Source organism: Jaculus jaculus, chromosome 4, assembly GCF_020740685.1.
Source record: "Jaculus jaculus isolate mJacJac1 chromosome 4, mJacJac1.mat.Y.cur, whole genome shotgun sequence".
Classification (NCBI taxonomy): Eukaryota; Metazoa; Chordata; class Mammalia; order Rodentia; family Dipodidae; genus Jaculus; species Jaculus jaculus.
Window position 1 is genome coordinate 179,090,992 of NC_059105.1, and position 21,144 is coordinate 179,112,135.

At 46.5% G+C, this 21,144-nt stretch overlaps 1 protein-coding gene across 2 annotated transcripts in view; it reads left to right on the plus strand.

The window, feature by feature from the left end:
• Window positions 1-21,144, plus strand: part of Plcxd2 (phosphatidylinositol specific phospholipase C X domain containing 2) — a 63,923-nt gene that overhangs the window by 22,631 nt on the left and 20,148 nt on the right. The gene's annotated exons all lie outside the window — the stretch shown is intronic.

A 21,144-nucleotide genomic window follows, 5' to 3' on the forward strand; every position in this document is an offset into this window, starting at 1 on the left:
CCAATGCTATCTTTTGTAATGTGAATGTTGATTATGTGCCATTATAGATTTTTTGGTATTATGACTCAGTTAAAAGGTTATGGGGATGTATGTACATCATTGAGATTGATTTAAAAAATATATGAGGACTTTTAAAGTTGGACGGAATGCATTGCATTTTACATCATGGATGGTTATGGTGGCCAGGGGCTGAATGTGGTGGTTTGACTCAGGAGTCCCCCATAAACTTAGGTGTTCTGAATGCCAGGTTCCCAGCTGATGGAGATTTGGGAATTAATTTCTCCTGGAGGCAATGTATTATTGGGGTGAGCTTATGGGTGTTATAGCCAGTTTTCCCATGCCAGTGTTTGGCACACTCTCCTGTTGCTATTGTCCACCTCATGTTGGCCAGGGGGTGATGTCCACCCTCTGCTCATGCCATCGTTTTCCCCTGCCATCGCGGAGCTTCACCCTTGAGCCTATAAGCCAAAATAAATCCTTTTTCCCACAAGCTGCTCCTGGTTGGATGATTTCTACCAGCGATGCGGACCTGACTGCAGCAGTTATTATCAGAGCAAAGCCCATGTGAGGGGCGCACCGGCAAGTTAGTGATGCAGCTTGAAGCACAAACACCGGGGATAAAAAGAGCCTCTTATTGTTCTCTGATGAGAAGTCTTCCATGAGTGCTGAGGGCAAGGAAAAGAAGAGGTACTTTCTAAAGATATACGAACCCTCCAGAATAAATTTCTAGTTCCAATGGGAATGTGAGCAGTGCTAAGCCCTGTGGCTTCCCACAGATGGAAGCTTCCAGAGAAAATGCTCAGCATCTGGCACTAAGGTTTGAGAAGTCCAAGCAGACTCCAGAAGCCTGGGGATATTGCTCAGTGGTAAAGCATTTGCCTAGAATGCCTTGGTCCTGAGTTCCATGGCACCACAAGACAATAAACACAAGCCTTTATTATGAAATAAAATACTTGAAAACTGGATTCTGTTTGCATCATTGATCCAGTCTCTTAAAAATCTTTATTGAGGGGCTGGAGAGATTGCTTAGCGGTTAAGGCCAAAGGATCCCAGTTTGATTCTCCAGGACCCATGTAAGCCAGATGCACAAGGAAGCGCATGCATCTGGAGTTCATTTGCAGTGGCTGCAGGCCCTGGCATGCTATCACTCTCTCTCTCTCTCTCCTTCTCTCTCAAATAAATAAGTAAAATGTATTTAAAAAAAAATATTTATTGAGGAGTCTGGCATGGTGGTGCATGTCTTTAATCCCAGCCCTCCAGGGCCAGAAGTAAGAGGATCACTGTGAGTTCCAGGCCACCCTGAGACTACTATGTAGTGAATTCCAGGTCAGCCTGGACTAGAGCAAGACACTACTTCAAACAAAAGTGAAAATTTTTATTGAGGGCTGGAGAGATGGCTCAGCGGTTAATGTGCTTGTGCATAAGGCCTAATGACACACGTACAATTACCAAATACCCACATAAAGCCAGCTACATAGTGGTATATACATCTGGAGTTCATTTGCAGTGGCCCAAGGCCCTGGTGTACCTAAAGGCCCTGGTGTGCCTAATCTCCCCCCCCTCTCTCTCTCTCTGTGTGTGTGTGTGTGTGTGTGTGTGTGTGTGTGTGTGTGTGTGTGTGTGCTGGGTGTGATGGTGCATACCTCTAATCCCATCACTTGGGAGGCTGAGGTAGGAGTTTGAGGCTAGCCTGAGACTAATTCCAGGTCAGCCTGGGCTGCAGCAAGACCCTACCTCAAAAACTAAAAACAAAAAATAAAAAGGAAAAGAAAAAAAAAAATCTTTATTGAGGGACTGGAGGATGGCAGTTAAAGTCTTACCTGTAAAGCCTAATGACCAAGGTTTGATTCCCCAGTACCCATGTAAGCCAGATATGCAAGGTGGTGCCTGCATCTGGAGTTCATTTGCAGTGGCTAGAGGCTCTGGCACACCCATTCTCTCTCTCTCTCTTTCTCTCTCTCTCTCTCTCTCTCTCTCTCTGTGTGTGTGTGTGTGTGTGTGTAATCTGCTTGCTAATATAATATTTTTAAATCTTTATTGATTGAGAGGCTAACTATATTAATCTGAATAAATGTGTGAAAAACAATGTCTGAATAGACCCATACTGTCATTTTAATCTTTAAGTGTGTCATAAACTCACACAGCTAAAACATTCAGCAGAATTGCAGTAAATAACATATTTTTGCCCCAGTGAACTTCCAGAGGTGCCTCCTTCTGCCCGTTGTTCACACAGCTGTCCTCTTCGTGCGTGTGAGAGGAAATATTGTTCTTTACGATACGAGGAGATTTGACCTTTAAATGTCAGACCAAGTGCAGTCCAGCCATTTCTGCGTGAACCTGGCCCCTGCTTATCACGGCTCAATAGCGTGGGAATCAGAGCGGGGGAGTGACGGGAGGCAGGCGGGGTGGCCCTCGCTTTTGCTCGTGTCACCAGGGACAAGGGGCAGGACGAAGAGGCCAGCATCAGTCATCTGAACTCCGGCTCTGTGCAGCGCTGTCACCGTGAGATGGAGCTGCGCGTGCAGTATTGCTGTTGCACACCTTGCCCCTTGCTCGTGCTCTCTGGTAATCTGTTACCTTTCAGTACAGCAAGTGCGACCCACGAGGCCTTTATTATTTATAAGAAGTTCCTCAGCAGCTGTGACCCTCGGCGTCCTGGGCGCAGGCGCACGCTGCTTTCCGTACCAGTCAGTAGACTTCAGGCGGTGGCAAGCTTCAGCTGGAATCCCTCTGTGCCCATAAATCTGTTTTCCACTACTGAAAAGCTACCCCTGCCTCCCATGTATTGGATCGTCTCCTATTTGTGCAGATTAACTGAACATTTATTCAATAACTCTTGGTTATTGTGGGTACTCCAGTGGTATTTGTCAAATACTCTTTTTTTTTCTTTTTTCTTTTTTGTCTAACTTCCTACTTTATCTTTTAAATTTAATTATATTATTTTATTTATTTGAGAGAGAGAGGGAGAGAGAATGGGCATACCAGGGTCTCTAGCCACTACAAACAACCTCCAGACGCATGCCACATTGTGCATCTGGCTTACGTAGGTCCTGGAAAATTAAAGCTGAGCTCTTAGGCTTCACAGGCAAGCACCTTAACTGCTAAACCATCTCTCCAGTCCCACTTTATAGTGTACCTTTCTAGTGTGCACCGTCTTTCTCTTCCCAATAGCTCTGAAATCTAGTATCAGGCTTATGATATTTCTATTTCCAGCCCTTACAGTAAGATTTTAATTTCAGTGTATCAAGTTCATAAAGGAGTTTTTTAAATGGGGGTCCAAGCTGGCCGTGGTGGCACACACCTTTAATCCCAGCACTCGGGAAGCATAGGTAGGAGGATCACCATGAGATCGAGGCCACCCTGAGACTCCATAGTGAAATCCAGGTCAGCCTGGGCCCGAGTGAGACCCTACCTCGAAAAAAAAAAAAAAATGGGGGTCCATCTCAATCAGAGAACCCTCCTATTTGCACTTTTTTTTTTTTTTTGGTTGGATTTGGGCTACTTTTAATCATGGGATAATCTTATGTATTAGTGTCAGATTTTTTTTAGAAGAACTTATGGACAAGTTCCATAATTATAGTCAATAAACCATGATAATTCCCTCCCCTCCCCCGCCTCCCCTCCACACATCCCCTCCCCATCATATCCCCTCTCCCTCTCCTTTTCGTACTTTTCTACTTAAGTCTCCCCATCATGTAGCAACAAACTTCCCAGGTTCAGTCTGCTCCAGCCTGGAGATTCTGGCCCGGGTTCAAGGGAGTCCGAGGGACCGTCTCACACAGCAGGTCTTCCAGAGGGTCAGCGCCCCCGCAACAAAAAGAGGACTGGGACGTATTTGCAGTCCGAGTGCTGCATTCCCCTTCACCTTGCCGCGCAAGCACCCGGCTAGAAGCAGCTTGCAGGCGGAGAGGGTTTCTTTGAGGATCACAGCTTCCAGGAGAAGCTTCAGCAGAGCAGAGGAAGGTGGCTCCATCCACACAGCAGACAGACAGAAGAGCCAGTGCTCAAGCCCGCTCTGGACACACCACACCACAGGGATGGACTCAAGAACCGCCTCCCAGTGACCCACCTCCCCCAGCAGAGCTCCACCTGCTGGAAGCTTAAGAAAAAAGCTTAAAGCTAACTGAGACTATGGGGGACAGTTACATTCAAACCAGCACAGTTTAATGATGAGCCGCCCCTCTGCGTGGCCGCTGTAGTGTTTGTCCTCGCTGAGTAAGAACAGTAGGCGTGGAGGCTCAGTGGTTACGGTGCTTGCCTGCAAAACCTAGTAACATAGGTTCATTTCCCCAGCACCCACGTGTTGCAGTCAGGTTCACATTGCCGGCAGATAACACCTGACCAAGAGCAGCGTGCGGGAGGAAAGGGTTGAGTTTGGTTTACAGGCTCAAGAGGGAAGCTGCTTGATGGCAGGGGAAAACGATGGCATGAGCAGAGGGTGGACATCACCCCCTGGCCAACATCAGGTGGACAACAGCAACAGGAAAGTGTGCCAAACACGCCAGGGAAGACTGGTTATAACACCCATAAGCCTGCCCGCAACAATACACTGCCTCCAGGAGGCATTAATTCCCAAATCTCCATCAGCTGGGAACCTAGCATTCAGAACACCTGAGTTTATGGGGGACACCTGAATCAAAACACCACACCAGGTGAAGCCACATGCACAAGATGGATCCGGAGTTCGTTTGCAGTGGCTGTGGCCCCTGGTGTACCCATTCTCTCCTGGCCACACTCTGCTTGCAAAGGAAGGAAGGAAAGAAATTGTACTGAACCTTCAGCAACTCCACTTGGTCTTTCCTTACTGAGCCTCTCCTCGACCCTGAAGCCCTCTGGAGTATTTCCCACTCTTTGTTCCCTTCCCTAGCCTACTCTGCCTGCGTTTCTAGCTGCTTGAACTTTCTCCACTTCTCAGCAGAGCGGATGGAGCCTTCCCAAGCATCTACAACCACACTTGCAGACCTCACCCAGGGATAAATACTACTTCAAGCATGTCAAAAGCCCTTCGTGCTGGAGATGAATATTGCGGTTGTGCACGGCACACAGAAGACAGCAGAGTTTCCCAGAATCCCTGCATTTGGAGGGGAAGGGGAGCACAAATGGCTGGCTTTTTCTTATCACATGTTTATGTCCAAGATAAGGAGTTTCCTGTGTGTCTTAAAAAGAGCCCTTTTTTTGTGTGTTAACACTAAGCCCATTTTGTAGGAGGCCACTGTGGAAACCTGCATCAACCAGCCCCAGAATTACAGTGTGTCCACAGGCGCCGTTACATCCTTGGTAGAATGGTCCCCTCTGACACGGTTTCCCTGATGTTGTTCTCAACTCGGGCTTATCTAAAAGTCCGTGGTCCCAGAGAGCAGGGTGCAGTCGTGAACACAATGCTGGCAATAGAAGGGAGCTGGCAAGAGTGTCCAGGGGCAGACAGGGCCCAGATTAGAAAGTCCTGAGTCCAGCTGGGCCATTGACCTCCAGATGACCAGAGATGTGTCTCTGCGTAGTCCTTGTCACTACCTGGGTCTGACACTAGAGCTTCCTGCCAAGGGAGTGAGCAGCTTCTGAATGATGCTTCTAGAAGCGTGGCCTTGCTAATGACCTCCATATACACACTGAGATGTATTTGTTTAGTCATGTGTAAAATGAGGCAGTGGTTTCCCCATAACCTTAGAAACAGAGCCAGAGTTCTATTTCACATGATTTTTTGGGTGGCTGGGGAAATGGCTCAGCGGGTAAAAGTGCTTGCTGTGAAAAATGTGTCAACTTGACTTCAGAAGCCTTGTAAAACTGGAGGCAGTAGTATCTGTGATCCCAGCCCTCCTATGGTGAGATGGGAGGATGAGAGAGGAGACTTTACCTCAGATAAGGCAAAAGATAAAGACCAGCCCTCAAAGTTGCCCTCTGTCATATGCCCGCAGTCACACACACGTACACATCATATACACATACAAAGGTTAATGTGATCTTGGCTGGAGAGATGGCTTAGCAGTTAAGGTGCTTGCCTGCGAAGCCTAAGAACTCATGTTCGAATCTCCACATCCCAGGTGGCCAGATGCACAGTGATGCAATCATGCAGCATCACACATGTGCACAAGGGGGCATTCGTGTCTGGAGTTCTTTTGCAATGGCTGAAGGCCCTGGCATGCCCCCCCCCTCTCAAAATATTTTGGGTAAGAACACTGGGTGTGTGTTCAGGGCTGAGTTGACGGTAGGCCCTCATGGATGTTAGGTGAGTTCCTGAATAGGAACATTTTTAAATGATTTCACCTTAATTTTTTAAATTTCTTAAAAACTGTGTCATTACTGATTGAGAGGGGGAGGGGATATGATGGAAAATGGAGTTTCAAAGGGGAAAATGGTGGGGGGGGGTATTACCATGGGATATTTTTTATAATCATGGAAGTTGTTAATAGAGATTTGAAAAAAAAATTGTGTCATTAAAGCACAAGTGTAATGATGCAGAAGTTGACGGACTATACCTCATATTTTAGCCCATACTGGAAACATACTGGGATTATATCAAACTCAGAGTCTTATACATGCCAATGCTTTACCACGGAACGACATCCTGGCCCTTACATTTTAGACAACGGGTCTTGTTAATGGCTGCAGCTGGCTGTGAACTCAGTCCTGCCTTAGTCTCCCATGTTCTGGGATTGCAAGCATGCTCCTGCAGTGTGATTTCTCAGTAGAAATTCTGTAAGGACAGGGTCCCCAAGTCTAGAATTCAAACATGAAATCCAATGGGCCAGGCATCATCTCTGAAGCGCCAGGTTGGACCATGTGCGTGAGGAAGAGCTAATGTCCGGCCGAGCTTGCCAGTTGCCTTGGAGTCTGAGCTGGGAGCACGCGGGCTTCTCAGTCTCTGGCACAGACACGGGCTGTCTTTTCACAGTGCCACGCTGCCATCTCTCCCGCTGTCTTCAGGCCCGGTTTTGCACCAGTGTCATGGGAACGACTTAGCTTGACTAAGATAAAGTGTGAGCAAGGTTTTGGGCCTTCTCTGTTTGGGCATCTTTAATAGTTTCCTAATTCTGTTATTTTTGGACAGGAAAGCATTCTTGCAGCTAAACTATCATTAAGTTGCCCGGGACATGGAATTTGTCTATTCTATATTAATTTAGGAAAAACAAGTTTGACATTCAGGCAGTGGTATGCAGCCTCAGCGGGCAAACGGAAGGCTGGTTGCACACAGTGGTTTGTTTCTGTGTGTGTCTGCTCTTGTTTTACAAGCTGCCTACATCAGTCTGGCCTCCTGTGACAAAGTACAGGCTAGTAGATGAGGAAAGAATACGCGAAGTGAGGAACCAGATCCGACTGGAGGCTGTGGCTGTTCCTAACAGACAACACGCGTGTGCTCAGAACATGTGCCATGTGAACGCACACTGAAACACGGACCATTTCGGTTCCCACGGAAACGATATGATGAAGTTCTGATAAAGGGTCAAATTGGCACGGAGTTCAATGTCTCTCAAAAAAATGAATTTCAAATAATATGTCTTTAAAAGAATTCTTGGAAGCCAAGCGTGGTGGCGCACGCCTTTAATCACAGCACTCAAGGAGGCAGAGGTAGGAGCATCGCTGTGAGTTCGAAGCCACTCTGAGACTACGTTGTGAATTTTAGGTCAGCCTAGACTAGAGTGAAACCCCCACCTCAAAAAAAAAAAATTGCTGGGCATGGTGGCGTACGCCTTTAATCCCAGCACTCGGGAGGCAAAGGTAGGAGGATCGCCGAGAGTTCGAGGCCACCCTGAGACTACATAATGAATTCCAGGTCAGCCTGAGCCAGAGAGAGACCCCTCCTTGAAAAACCAAAAAAAAAAAAAAATCTTGGAGAGCAATTATGACTATTTTTTAGATACTCTGAAGTAATATATATATATATATGTATATATATATATATATATATATATATATACATATATATATATATATATATTTTTTTTTTTTTTTGGTTTTTTCGAGGTAGGGTCTCACTCTAGCCCAGGCTAACCTGGAATTCACTATGGAGTCTCAGGGTGGCCTCGAACTCATGGTGATCCTCGTACCTCTGCCTCCCGAGTGCTGGGATTAAAGGCATGTGCCACCACACCCGGCTTGAAGTAATATTAATAAAATGTATTTCAGTGAAATGGATTTTAATTTTTACCATTTTTTTCCAAGAGTTGCTTTTGTTTGTTTTGTCTGAATCTGTTTCAGATTGACCAGTTTTACAGTCAGCATTTACACACAAACATTCCAAGACTGAGAAGACATTAGTTCCAAATACCTCTGTAGATATCCTGTGCTGTGAGTCTCTATAACAAACTACAAGAATTTTTTACCTGGGAATCCACAGTCCGAATCGAAAACCTCCTCACAGTGACCTCACGAGTGGCTGACAGAAGTCCTGCAGTTGCTAGAACGATCAGGAGGGCATATTGCCTCTGCAGCTCTGCTTCCCCCAACAGGCTCATGTTTCACATTAGTGCGCTCAGCTTGCCACGTTGTTGAGTGAAAATGTCTTCTCAAACAGCACAAAGGTCGTGAGTAGGAAACCTCAAGAGCCCCCCAAAGTCCAAACATACAAAAAAAAAAAAAAAAAGAAAGTGATAAAGCATGTTTTTTTAAAAAAAAGGCAAGCTAAGGGCTGGAGTGATGGCATAGTGGTTAAGGTGCTTGCCTGCAAAGCCTAAGGATCCAGGTTCAGTTCCCCAGGACCCAAGTAAGCCAGATGCACAAGGGGTGCATGCATCTGGAATTTGTTCCTTGCAGTGGCTAGAGGCCCTGGCCTGCCCATTCTCTCTCTATACCTGCCTCTTCTCTCTAGCTCTCTCTTTGTAATAAATAAATATGGCTGGCACAGGTTCATAAGAGTTACTCAATAATTTGCAATGCGTAAGACAACACAAGTAAGTTGAAAATAAAGTTCTGCCAGAGCTGTTGTATAAAATACATTAGAGGAGGTTCCTTATGGGTGCTGGGGTGTTTTTGTAAAACTTATCAAAACTGGGGTTTTTAATTTTTATTTATTTATTTATTAGAGACAGAGAAGGACAAAACAAGAGAGGAAGAGAGAGAGAATGGGCATGCCAGGGCCTCTAGCAACTGAAAATGAACTCCAGACACATGCGCCACTTTGTGCATCTGGCTTACGTGGGACCTGGAGAGTAGAGCCTAGGGCAAGTGTCCTAACTGCTAAGCCATCTCTCCAGCCCATTTTTTTAAAAAATTATTTATTTATTTGAGAGCGACAGACACAGAGAGAAAGACAGATAGAGGGAGAGAGAGAGAATGGGCGTGCCAGGGCTTCCAGCCTCTGCAAACGAACTCCAGACGCGTGCACCCCCTTGTGCATCTGGCTAACGTGGGACCTGGGGAGCCGAGCCTCGAACCTGGGTCCTTAGGCTTCACAGGCAAGCACTTAACCGCTAAGCCATCTCTCCAGCCCCCATTTTTTTTTTTAATAAGATGAAAAGGAATTGTTGTTTTTCCATTTCAAATAATGGTGGTGGATCCTTAACTATAAATTCTTACTGAGATTTTTAACTATTTGTTTCCCAGATATTATCATCTACACAGATGTCAGATAATGAGGAGTGTGTGGGCCCCTCCCATTAGCCAGGGCCTGCCTCTTCGTGCTTCCTTACGTACGTTAACTCAGGCTGTGCAGTGAGCTGCTGACATTGATGATGCTGTCCCAGGTTACAGATGAGAAAACCAACTAAGGCACAGCATTTCTGTCACTCAAGAAATGAGCAGTAATCCAGGACTATGAAGTCTGGCAACTTGGGAACAGACCCTTGTATTGTGGTTTTTTTAAAAATATTTTATTTCTTTGAGAGAGAGGTGGGGGTGGGGGAGAGGCAGATAGAAAGAAAGAGAGAGAATGGGTGTGCCAGGGCCTCCATCCACTGCAAACAAAGTCCAGATGCGTGAGGCCACTTTGTGCATCTGGCTAACTTGAGTCCTAGGGAATCAAACCTGCATCCTTTGGCTTTGCAGGCATGTGCCTTAACTGCTAAGCCATCTCTCCAGCCCTTTTGTTTTATTTTGTTTTTGTTTTTTGGTTTTCAAGGTAGGGTCTCCCTCTAGCCCAGGCTGATCTGGAATTCACTATGCAGCCTCAGGGTGGCCTCTTGGAGATCCTCCTACCAGTATGGAGTCACTTTATGGTGGTTGTGTCAAGAAGGAAAGAGTTGCTTGGGGGGCAGGGGATGGCCTGATGCTTGATGCTTAGGGATAAAACAGAGACAGAAGTGCCGTCCAGTCTACGGCCATACCATCCTGAACCACCCGATCTCATGTGATCTGGGAAGCTAAGCAAGAGACATGCAGTCTGGACAAATCCGGGCTCCATCTCGAGGAGTGTCCCTCAGCCTTTTGCTCATGGTCACTGTCAGAATTGAGCCTAGGGTTCAAGGAGGCCCGCACAGTCCGAAGCACATTGGCAATGTTCACTTCTGCAGCGGGGTGCAGAGCTTTTTACAGAGCTCCAAGCCAGTAAACTCCAAAGCAGGGCAGTCTGCTGACATTTTAGAATCTCTTAACACAGGCAGGGACCTGGGCACCTCTGAGTCAGCGTTTGGCCTCACAGACGCGTGTGGTTGTCAAAAATATAAAAACAACACAGTTTGTAGGGGAAATATAAAGAAATGGAAGACTTGGGATCCTTTACCAGATGCAGAAATAGAAAAATTGCTCTCAAGGATGGTTTCGGCTGACTCTTGTTCCCAAGGATGGCCGACTCAGGAAGGAGGGCTTCCCACAGAATAGCATCCTTCTGGAATTAAGTTTCTCTGTCTCTAACTCTTTGACAGATTGGTGGGGGGGAGCGCATCTCTCTATTTCTCACACTGACTTTCCAAGGAGTCTTTTTATACCCTTCTATTCTGATCACAATCTCCCTGTGAATTTTTATTCTAAAGATAACTGTGTATCTTTGTTTGTGCTTTGTGTGTGTAGCTGTGCTTTGGACATAAATAAAAGCAAGTGGCTTGTCAGTGCCCCCTCCTTCAGAGAATCGGCTCTTGTGGCATGAGTGCTCAGAGGCCCTGGGCCATGCAGGAAATGAGGGAACTAGGTCAGGGAGAGGGGCCAGGGGGCCACCTGGGCCGCTGCTGTTTCAAGGTGGGAGGACTCACCAAAGAAGGTGGACCAGACACTGTCTTAAAAATATCTTTAATCCCGGCACTCGGGAGGCAGAGGCAGGTGGATCGCCATGAGTTCAGGGCCACCCTGAGACTCCATAGTGAATTCCAGGTCAGCCTGGGCTAGAGCGAGACCCTACTTCACATTCCCCCCCCCCAAAAAAAAAAGAAAAAGAGTTCAGGATTTCTTATGGTGCTGTTACCAGGGCACAGCGGTTCCCTTTGGTGGGTTCTTAGTCTGGTTAATAAAGTAATTTAGAAACTAACTCAGAAGAAAGCTCAAAGACAGTGTCTTCGCATTTGGGAGAAAAACCACAGGGAAGGCCAGCTGTAGACGTGGCAGCCGCTGGAGGTGGGGGGGGGGGGATGGATACTAGACAGAAAGCTGCGCATGTCATTTGCGTTAGGGTCCGGAACACAGGCAGGTTCAGCGAGCAGCTGCGTTGTGGGAGGATCTGGAGAGGAACAGCGAGAAAACCCAGAGGGTCTGCACAGATATGCTCAGGACTGGGGCCAGTCTACACAGAAGAAATCAAAAGAGAGAAAAGGAAGTTCGCTGTGCTTTCTGAGTTAGAACGCAGAGCAGCCAACTTGCTTAGCAGTGAGGGTCTATAAGCGGCAGATCTGAGGGATGGGCTTCTGTGGATTTAAACACATTATCCCCTAGAGGGAATAAGTCTTCCAGTCATCTCCTTAGCATGTCTTTAGGTGAGGGGTGGTCTCTCAGCCATGTGACCAACAGTCTCATTTGTATTAACTATTTTTTAAATACTATTTTTTTTAAATTTATTTCAGAGAGAGAGAATGAGTATGTCGGGGCCTTCAGCAGCTGCAAACGAACTCCAGACTACCTTGTGCATCTTGCTTACGTGGGTCCTGGGGAGTTGAACTTGGGTCCTTTGGCTTTGCAGGCAAATGCCATAACCACTAAGCCATCTCCCCAAATCCTTGAATTCACTCTTAAGGGAGGGGACCATAAGCTTATGTTTTGAGGAGCTTAGACTCTCACATCTCCAAGCTAGAGCCAGAGGTAAAATTGAAATTCTTTTCCTTGTTAATAAAATATTTTTTATTTGTTTGAAACAGAAACTCAGAGTCTGGGTGCACTGAGACCTCTTACTGATTGCAAAGAAACTCCCAACTGAGGCTAGGGAGATGGCTCAGCTGGTAAAGGTCCTTGTTTGTAAAACATAACAACCTGGGTTTGACTCCGCAGTACCCAGGGATAACCAGATGCACAAAGTGGTGCATGGAGCTGGAGTTTGTTTGCAGTGGCTGGAGGCCCTGGCATGCCCATTTGCACCCTCGCGCCCCACCCCCCGTCTGTTTGTGTCCCCAGGTGAATGAATAAATAAATACATATTTTTAAAAAAGAAACTCCAACTGCATATAGCTGTATTTGTGCATCTAGCTTTATGTGGTACTGGAGAATCGAACCCTGGATGGCAGCCATTGCGAGAACGTACCTTGAACTGCTGAGCCATCCATCTCCCCAGCCCAAAGGTGCTGTTCTTTTAAGTAGGTCGGAGATGCTTTTCCTCAACAAAGCTCTGCTACCTCCACCCCCCTTCCCCTTACTAAGGAAAGGGGAAGTGAGGTACGAAGCTGATCCCAAGAAAGTAACCCATCCTCAGTGGCCTCGAAGCCTGCTCACGTCTGAACGCGTCAGCGTCACCTTCGCCATCTCCCCGGACGCCCCCAGAGCTGGGACAGAAAAGCTTCTCCTCATAACTCCTCCCATTCTTGCCCCTGCCATGTTTTCTGAAATGCCATCATGATGTAATGCAGTGCCTCATGATAGAACGAGTTGTTTAAATTCTTTTTAGTATATTTAGAAAACAGGTTCCCAAGAAATTCACTTTAAATTCTTTTTAATGTGAGTTTGTAAAAAAATGGCTGCTACTCTAGTTTGCAAGAAATGGGTAATGGAAGTGCTCTGTCGAAAAACTCCTGGGTACTCACTTCAGCTCTTAATTCCCAAATAATCGGCAGAAAGAAACAAGCAGTCATTTGTGTTCTAGATAAAGACCAAACTGGGCCTGGAGAGATGGCTTAGTGGTTAAGCACCTGCCTGTGAAGCCTAAGGTCCCTGGTTTGAGGCTCGATTCCCCAGGACTAACGTAAGCCAGATGCACAAGGGGGTGCACGCGTCTGGAGTTTGTTTGCAGTGGCTGGAAGCCCTGGTTCACCCATTCTCTCTGCCTCCTTATCTCTCTGTTTCATATATATATTGGTTTTTCAAGGTAGGGTCTCACTCTAGCCCAGGCTGACCTGGAATTTACTATGTAGTCTCAGGGTGGCCTCAAACTCATGGTGATCCTCCTACCTCTTCCGCATGCTAGGATTAAAGCCGTGCACCACCACGCCCGGCTAATAAATATATTTTTAAAAAGAACAAACTTGTCAGCCCTGGAACTCACAAGGTGGGCTTGTATTCTTGTCCCTGTCCTCTTAGGTGATCCTGTTCCCCAAGGCTGTCCAGGAGGGAGTGCCTGTAACAGCAGTCACCGGCCTTGCTGGCCTTTCCAGTTCCAATCCTCTGCCTCTGTGACTCTGCTTCCCTGTCACTTTGTCCTGAACTCTGACCCCGCACATATCTCAAAGGCCCCAGTTAATCCTAAGCACCCTCCTAGAAGACACAGCAGAAGAAACCAAGGCCTCCTAATGTCTCTTTCTCCATTAACACGCTCTAAGTATTCAGCTGGTCAAAGGGGGAATTGTGGATCCGTGCGATGATAGCCATCCACCTAGACATGGGCCAAAAAAGAAAAAGTGCTGGTTGTGGAAGGCCATCAAGCAGATAGACTACCATGTGCATATGGCAGAGTCTAAGCTGAGGAGAACATGCCTGACACCGAAAGGCGCGTCAGAAGGGGATGAAGGGACGTCTGTGGAAGCGGGAACTCAGGGCACTCATATGAGTGTTTTAACCCCTGTGCCAAAGGGGTGCTGCTGTGGTGTGTCTGGGCAGGGTCATGGGTGGCACTGATGTTATGTAACTATCTCTATGTCACAGAGAACTCTGATGTGTGTCCAAAACTGAGAATCACTGCTTTCAATTACAAAGTACTTTCAGATATATTACCCAGGATTTTAAATGCATAAAAAAGGAAAATGAACATTAATGCCTGTTGGTGGTATTTAAAAAAAAAAGCAAAAAACAACCAGGCTGGGCGTGGTGGCACATGCCTGTAATCCCAGCACTTGGGAGGCAGAGGTAGGAAGATTGCTGAGACTTTGAGGCCACCCTGAGACTACATAGTGAATTCTAGGTCATCCTGAGCTGCAGTGAGACCCTGCCTCAAAAAAAAAAAAAAAAAAAAAAAAAAAAACAGGAAGAAACCAATGGAGTAATTGAGAAAATAAAGATGGTGCAGACAACTAGGTTTCTAGAAACTGGAGGGGAAAAAAATCTTCAGTTTTCCAAGAGTTAAAATTAGTCCTGGAGGCTGGAGCGGTAAAAGTGCTTGCCTGCAAAGCCAAAGGACCCAGGTTCAATTCCCCAGGACCCACATTAGCCAGATGCGCAAGGTGGCACATACATCTGGAATTTGTTTGCAGTGGCCGGAGGCCCTGGCATGCCCATTCTCTCTCTCCCTCTTTCTCTGCCAAATAAATAAATAAATAAAATTAGTCCTGGCAAGCTAAGTGCTAAGGACTGTTGACTATATCCAAATTTCATACTACTTGTGCGGAACAGTCTTGAGATGACAAAACCATCTACTGCCAAGACAAGTCATCTCAAATTTGGTGCCAACTGTTTCCCAAAAATGGTTGGGTTTGCTCTGTAAATAAGAACATTGAAAAATAACTGTTGTTAGTCCAGAAGTCACGTGGTTTTCATGCACATCTTAGGGCTGTCCATGTACCTTGCATGTGCAGAGAGAGAGAATGCACCTTCGCAGGGGTCCCCGTTGCTTTGAGACAGTCACAGTGACTCGTTCTGCAAGTGGAAATGCCTGCGAGCAGGCGTGGGTCTCAGAGAAGACTGAAGTAGAACCAGCGCTGTGTTCTCAGACTGGAGAAAGTGCAGAAGTCCAGTTGCAGTGAGGCAAGGGAAAAAAGTAAGTTGTAATCAGGAAAAAAAAGAATGACAAAGCTTGGTATGTGACCAAAACTGTAGTTGGCTATGTTCAACAAAGTGGAGGCTCTCAGTTTTCTTCTGGCATCAGACAGTAAGACAAAGAGGAACAGTGAGTCAGGCAGAAGAGCAAAGAAAATCTTCCAGAGCCTTCGCACTTAAGGACCTTCAGATAATACGCCCTTCTTCCTCTAGTTTCTAGATAATCTGAGAATGGCTGATTATAGCAATGATGGTAGTTCACTTAATGTGGTAGTTTGGTGTCCCCCATAAACTTAGGTTCCCAGCTGATGGAGATTTGGGAATTAACGCCTCATGGAGGCAGTGTATTGTTGGGGGCGGGCTTATAGGTATAGCCAGTGTCCCCTTGCCAGTGTTTGGCACACTCTCCTGTTGCTATTGTTCACCTTATGTTGGCCAGGGGACGATGTCCACCCTCTGCTCATGCCATCATGGAGCATCCCCTTGAATCCGTAAGCCAAAAAAAAAATCTTTCCCCACAAGCTGTTCTTGGTCGGGTGATTTCTGCCAGCAATGTGAACCTGACTGCAACAGTAAAGTGTTATCAAGAGTGGGATTGCTGCTAGACACCTGACTGTGTGGCTTTGGCCTTTTGAAGTTGATTTTCGAGAGGAATGTGGAAGGATTTGAAACCTTGGCCTAAGAGATGCCTTGCAGAGCTTTAAGTACAGCTTGATGGACCATTCTGGTCAGAGTTGAAAGACCTGACTGCAGTAAGAACTGTGGACTGTGAGGTTTGGCTTATGAGGGTGAGAAGAGCCGTGCCTGGACTGGGCTAGAAGCAGGTTGTGTGAGAAGCTTGCTGTTATGCCCTTGTCCTGAGAAGTTATACAGGGTTGCTTTGCATAGAAATGAACTGGTGTGAGCAGAGGGATATGGCACAGAAAAAATGAAATCTTTGGGCTGAAACTGCTGCCTGTTCAGCTACAATGAAGAGATTATAAGCATTGAGATTGGGCTAGCTGACTGCATTGGGACAACAGGAAGAATGTAGAATCTTTTGAAGGGGACTGAGTGCTCAAGGAAGGTGCTGTTCCTAAAAGTCTGCTTTATTCCCCCCTGGATTAACAAATTGTCACCCAGCCTGGTATTGTGAAGTATAAGAAATGCAGGAAAGAGAGGGTTATTGAGTTTGCAACATGGTCTTGTGATTTGGAAATGGTCATGGCCAGTGTGAATCAGGTTTGCTGGATGCCTGCATGGAGACCTGATGGAGCCATGAGGATGAACTGTGGGTTACAGTGGAGACCCAGCGGAGATGCCGGGACCACAAGATGGCTGCTAAGGAAAGCTGTTGGCCCCTGATGAAGTTTTCCAGGACTGTGAGTAGCCTAGCTAGAGGGGCAGAATTGGAACTTGTTGATTAGAATTATGGAACTTGGAGGTTTGTCACTGGCTACAGTTGTTGAACTTGAAGTTACAGAGTTTGGTATTTGCCTTGGTTGTTTTAAATCTTGTATTGGCTAAATACTTCTTTGCTGTGCCCAGTACCATCTTATGCAGTGTAAATGCAATTTATTCTGTGCCATTATGGGTTTTTTTTTGGGGGGGGGATATTTTGGTATTATGACTTAGTTAAAAGATCTTGGGGGGATGTATGAATATCATTGGAATTGATTTTTGAAAATTGGACTATTAAAGATGGAATGAATACATTGCATTTTATATCATGTATGGTTATCAGTTTATGGGGGCCAGGGGTGGAATGTGGTGGTTTCATTCAGGTGACCCCCATAAACTTAGGCGTTCTGAATGCTAGGTTCCCAGCTGATGGAGATTTGGGAATTAACACTTCCTGGAGGTGGTGTGTTGTTGGGAATGGGCTTATAGTTATTATAGCCAGTGTCCCCTTGCCAGTGCTTGGCACACTCTCTCGTTGCTATTGTCCTCCTTAAGTTGGCCACGGGGTAGTTCGACCCTCTGCTCATGCCATCATTTTTCCTGCCATTGTGGACTGTCTCTTCGTGCCTGTACACCAAAAAATAAGCCCTTTTCCCCACAAGCTGCTCTTGGTTGGGTGATTTCCGCCAGTGATGCGAACCTGCCTGCAGCCCTTAACATGTATCAGCGTTGGTGGGAGCACGCCACGTGCATTTCAGTGTCCACAATTTTCTGACAATAGGCACTTGCATGCCCGTTTTACAGATGAGGAAATTGAAACATAGAGTTAACAACTTGGTCAGTATGGGTTGTAAATGCTGAGAAGGAAGATTTTGACAGATTTGAGATGGAGAAATATTTCACAGAAAGAATCAGCAAAGGGGCTGGAGAGATGGCTTAGTGGTTAAGGCGCATGCCTGTGAAGCCTAAGGACCCAGGTTTGATTCACCAGGTCCCACATAAGCCAGATGCACGGTGGCACGTGTGTTTGGAGTTCATTTGCACTGGTTAGAGGCTCTGACATCCCCATTCTCACTCACTCTCTCTCTCTCTCTCTCTCTCCCCCTCTCTCTGTCTCTAATAAATAAATAAATAAAAATAAAATCTTTTAAAAATTTATAATAAAAAAAAGAATCAGCAAAGAAGAGTGAACAGAATCCAAAAATACACTTATCTTTCTATGTATAGTGTACTCCAGAGATGCCTGGCTCCATGGAGGGATCCACTAAGAGATGAGTACCAGGTCAGCGTCAGGAGCACCAGATTTTGTTCAGATTTTGAACCTGACTTTGGAGTTGGGAGGAAAGTGCCATAACCTGTGTCCTAAGCTCAGTGGCTTTTGTAGTATGACCAGCAAGAGAGAGGGTGGGGTAAAAGCAATAGGGTTCTTTTAGACCCGACAGGTTCTTTCAGACAGTGCTGAATATATCAGTGTGGAGTGGCCATTAATTAATAGGTGTTGGGAGATCAACGTAAAGTGTTGGTAACTGGATGGGTAAAGGGTGTTGGGGTGACGTGCAGGGAAGACTTTATATCAAATCTACAATTTCGGGTCTCGGTCACTGAGTGAACTATGAGTGGAAGTTCAGGAGAACTTTGTGGGGGCGACACGGACAAGCAACAGGAGCAGCTAGATTTTAGAAGGAAGTGGGTGCAGTCAGGTTCGCATTGCTGGTAGAAATAGCCCAACCAAGAGCAGCATGTGGAGAAAAGAAAGAGGTTTATTTTGGCTTACAGGCTCGAGGGGAAGCTCCACGATGGCAGGGGAACTGATGACATGAGCAGAGGGGGAACATCACCCCCTGGCCAACATAAGGTGGAAAATAGCAACAGGAGAGTGTGACAAACACTGGCAAGGGGAAACTGGCTATAACACCCATAAGCCCGCCCCAACAATACACTCCCTCCAGGAGACCTTAATTCCCAAATCTCCATCAGCTGGGAGCCTAGCATTCATAACACCTGACTTTATGGGGGGTCACCTGAATCAAACCTCCACAGAAGTCATCTGTTGTGTGTGGGCAGCCATCACATGGAGACCCTTGCAAGAATCCGAAACTGTAAATTTTGGATTTAGAAGAGTCTGGAGCTGGCGGTTGGCTCAGGCCCATAATCCCAGCACTTGGGATTAATGCAGGAGGATGCCGCAAGTTGGTGACCAGCCTGGGCTACAACATGAGCCCTCAAAAAAGAGAGAAACCGGGTGGAAGGAGAGGGCTGGCGCGGTTCAGGAGTCGTGCAGTGGAATCAGCGTCACCAAACACGAGGGAACGGAAGCTTTCAGAAAGTAGTTGAATGGGCAAACCCTCCAAGAAGTCACGAAGAGTAAAAGTGTTTGGATTTGCTGATTAGAAGATTGCTGGGTTGGTGCTGGGGATGTAATAAGTAAGCTGGTGTGGTGCTTGCCTAGCATGCGGGAAGCCCTGAATTCAGTCCCCATCACTAGATAAACTGGGCATATTTGTGATTCCAGAACTTGGAGGTTAAGGCAGGAGGATTAGGAGTTCAAGGTCATCTTTGGCTACATACTAAGTTTGAGACCAGTGTGGGCTACATGAGACCATGTCTCCCTCCCTCCCTCCCTCCCTCCCTCCCTCCCTCCCTCTCTCTCTCTCTCTCTCTCTATATATATATATATATATATATAAAATATATATATATATATATAAAATATATATATATATTTTAAGAATGGGGTTAAAAGTAGAGTGCATAGATTTTAATTTTACATCCCAGCCAGAAGGCAGAACTTCCTGATTACAGATTGTCTTTAAAGAGTGATAACTTCAGTAGGAAGAGAAGGAAGTTTTGATAATGAATTAGGACTGTAAAATAAAAGGATTTTATATATATCAGTTGTGCTGTATATAATGTGGTCTGTATAGGAGAGAGACAGGCATTTGGCATTTTTTTCCCCCTTAAATAATGAAATACACCTCAGTTCATAGAATCACTTGAATGTTATTTTACTCACTCTGTATTAGCCAAATGTTTTCTATGAAAAAATTTTTAAAAAGCAGAAAGGCAGAAACATTGAGAATAGCTATTGAGTTGTGTCTCCTGCAAGGGCGAGGAGGGGTGAGCACAGCAATGACAAGATGGGCCAAGACAGTAAAACGAGAACAAAGAAGTGAAGAGAAGCCGGGTCCTCGCAGGGAGTGGGCGTTGCCTCTTCTGCAGGACGGGCTGGGTGCGGTGGGTCCTGTGTGTTGTGAAATGACCCTGGGGTCCCGTGCTGTCACGTCTCTGCACGGTGCTCAGACATGCAGGGAAGTATTGAAGGTTGCTAGCCCATCTCCCTGTGGAGCTGAGACCGGGCTCAGTTCCAGAAAGGCACTCCAGGGAGGACCGGCTCCTCCGCGCCTGGGTAATGGCTGCTCCCCAGTGCCCCCCGGGCTCCGGGCCTGGCAGAATGTTACCCACCGCGACCCAGCAGCTAGCTCGTTAGCGCATCTCAATGGGAAGGGAGAACTGGCTGTTCACCATGTATCTGTAAGGGGTTCACAGTACATCTCTCAATAAAAAGGTATGAAACCGCCCTCTTCCTGGGTAGCCAGAGGACGGAGAGCATTACCAGAGCCAGTGAGCCTCGTTAGCCGTGGTGACAGGAGCAGCGCGTCCAGGGGGACCCGCGCCACGTTCTTATGAGTGGTGGCAGGTTTCGTCTGCACCTGACACATGCTGGTGGTTTTCTCACCGGTGAAATTCAGCTTGTCTAAGGACTAATAAATATGTTTTCTCTTAGTATTTAACCACGTTCCAAATGCTACATAACTGTAAAGCCTCATTTGCCAATCAGTGTTCTTTTTCTCTCATTTTTTTTCTAAATATTTTTATCCATTTGAGAGAGATACAGAGAACGAAAGAGGCAGAGAGAGAGAGAGAGACAGAGAGAGGGAGAGAGAGAGGGAGCGCAAATAGACACACCAGGTCCTCCAGCTGCTGCAAATGAACTCTTCCACACGCCCGCGGCACCTTGTGTATCCAGCTTTACATGGATAATGGGGGAGTCAAACCTGGGTCCTTTGGCTTTGGTGACAAGCACTTTATCTGCTAAGCCATCCCTCCAGCCCATCTTTCTTTTCAAGAAAGTAGAAATAAACTGCCATGCACAATCTCATGTCTGAAATGCCTACTCCAGAATTTCAGGGAAATGGAGAAGTCGTGATAATGAGCCAGTGGGGACAGGAGTCGTGACTGCGGTGATGGTGAGGAGACGACAGGAGTGCCTCTCGCTTCTTTGGGCAGACCACAGTCCTGTCTGTTTTCCCCGGCCTCAGAGCCAGTCCCAGCACTAACCAGATCACCTTGCCCCATCAGGTTTGATAACAGTCAACACGAGAGAGGAAGCAGTGACATAATGAAAGATGCCTGCTAAAGATAATTTTCACCTACAAATAGTTACTACTGAGGATTTCCTAATATGCCCCAACAGTGTGCCCACTGTGGTCCCTCACGCTTTCTAACACGATGATGTCACTGTCTAGGAGGACACCTCTCTGTTCCGTAAGACAGAGGCACACAATAGCAGCCTCGGCC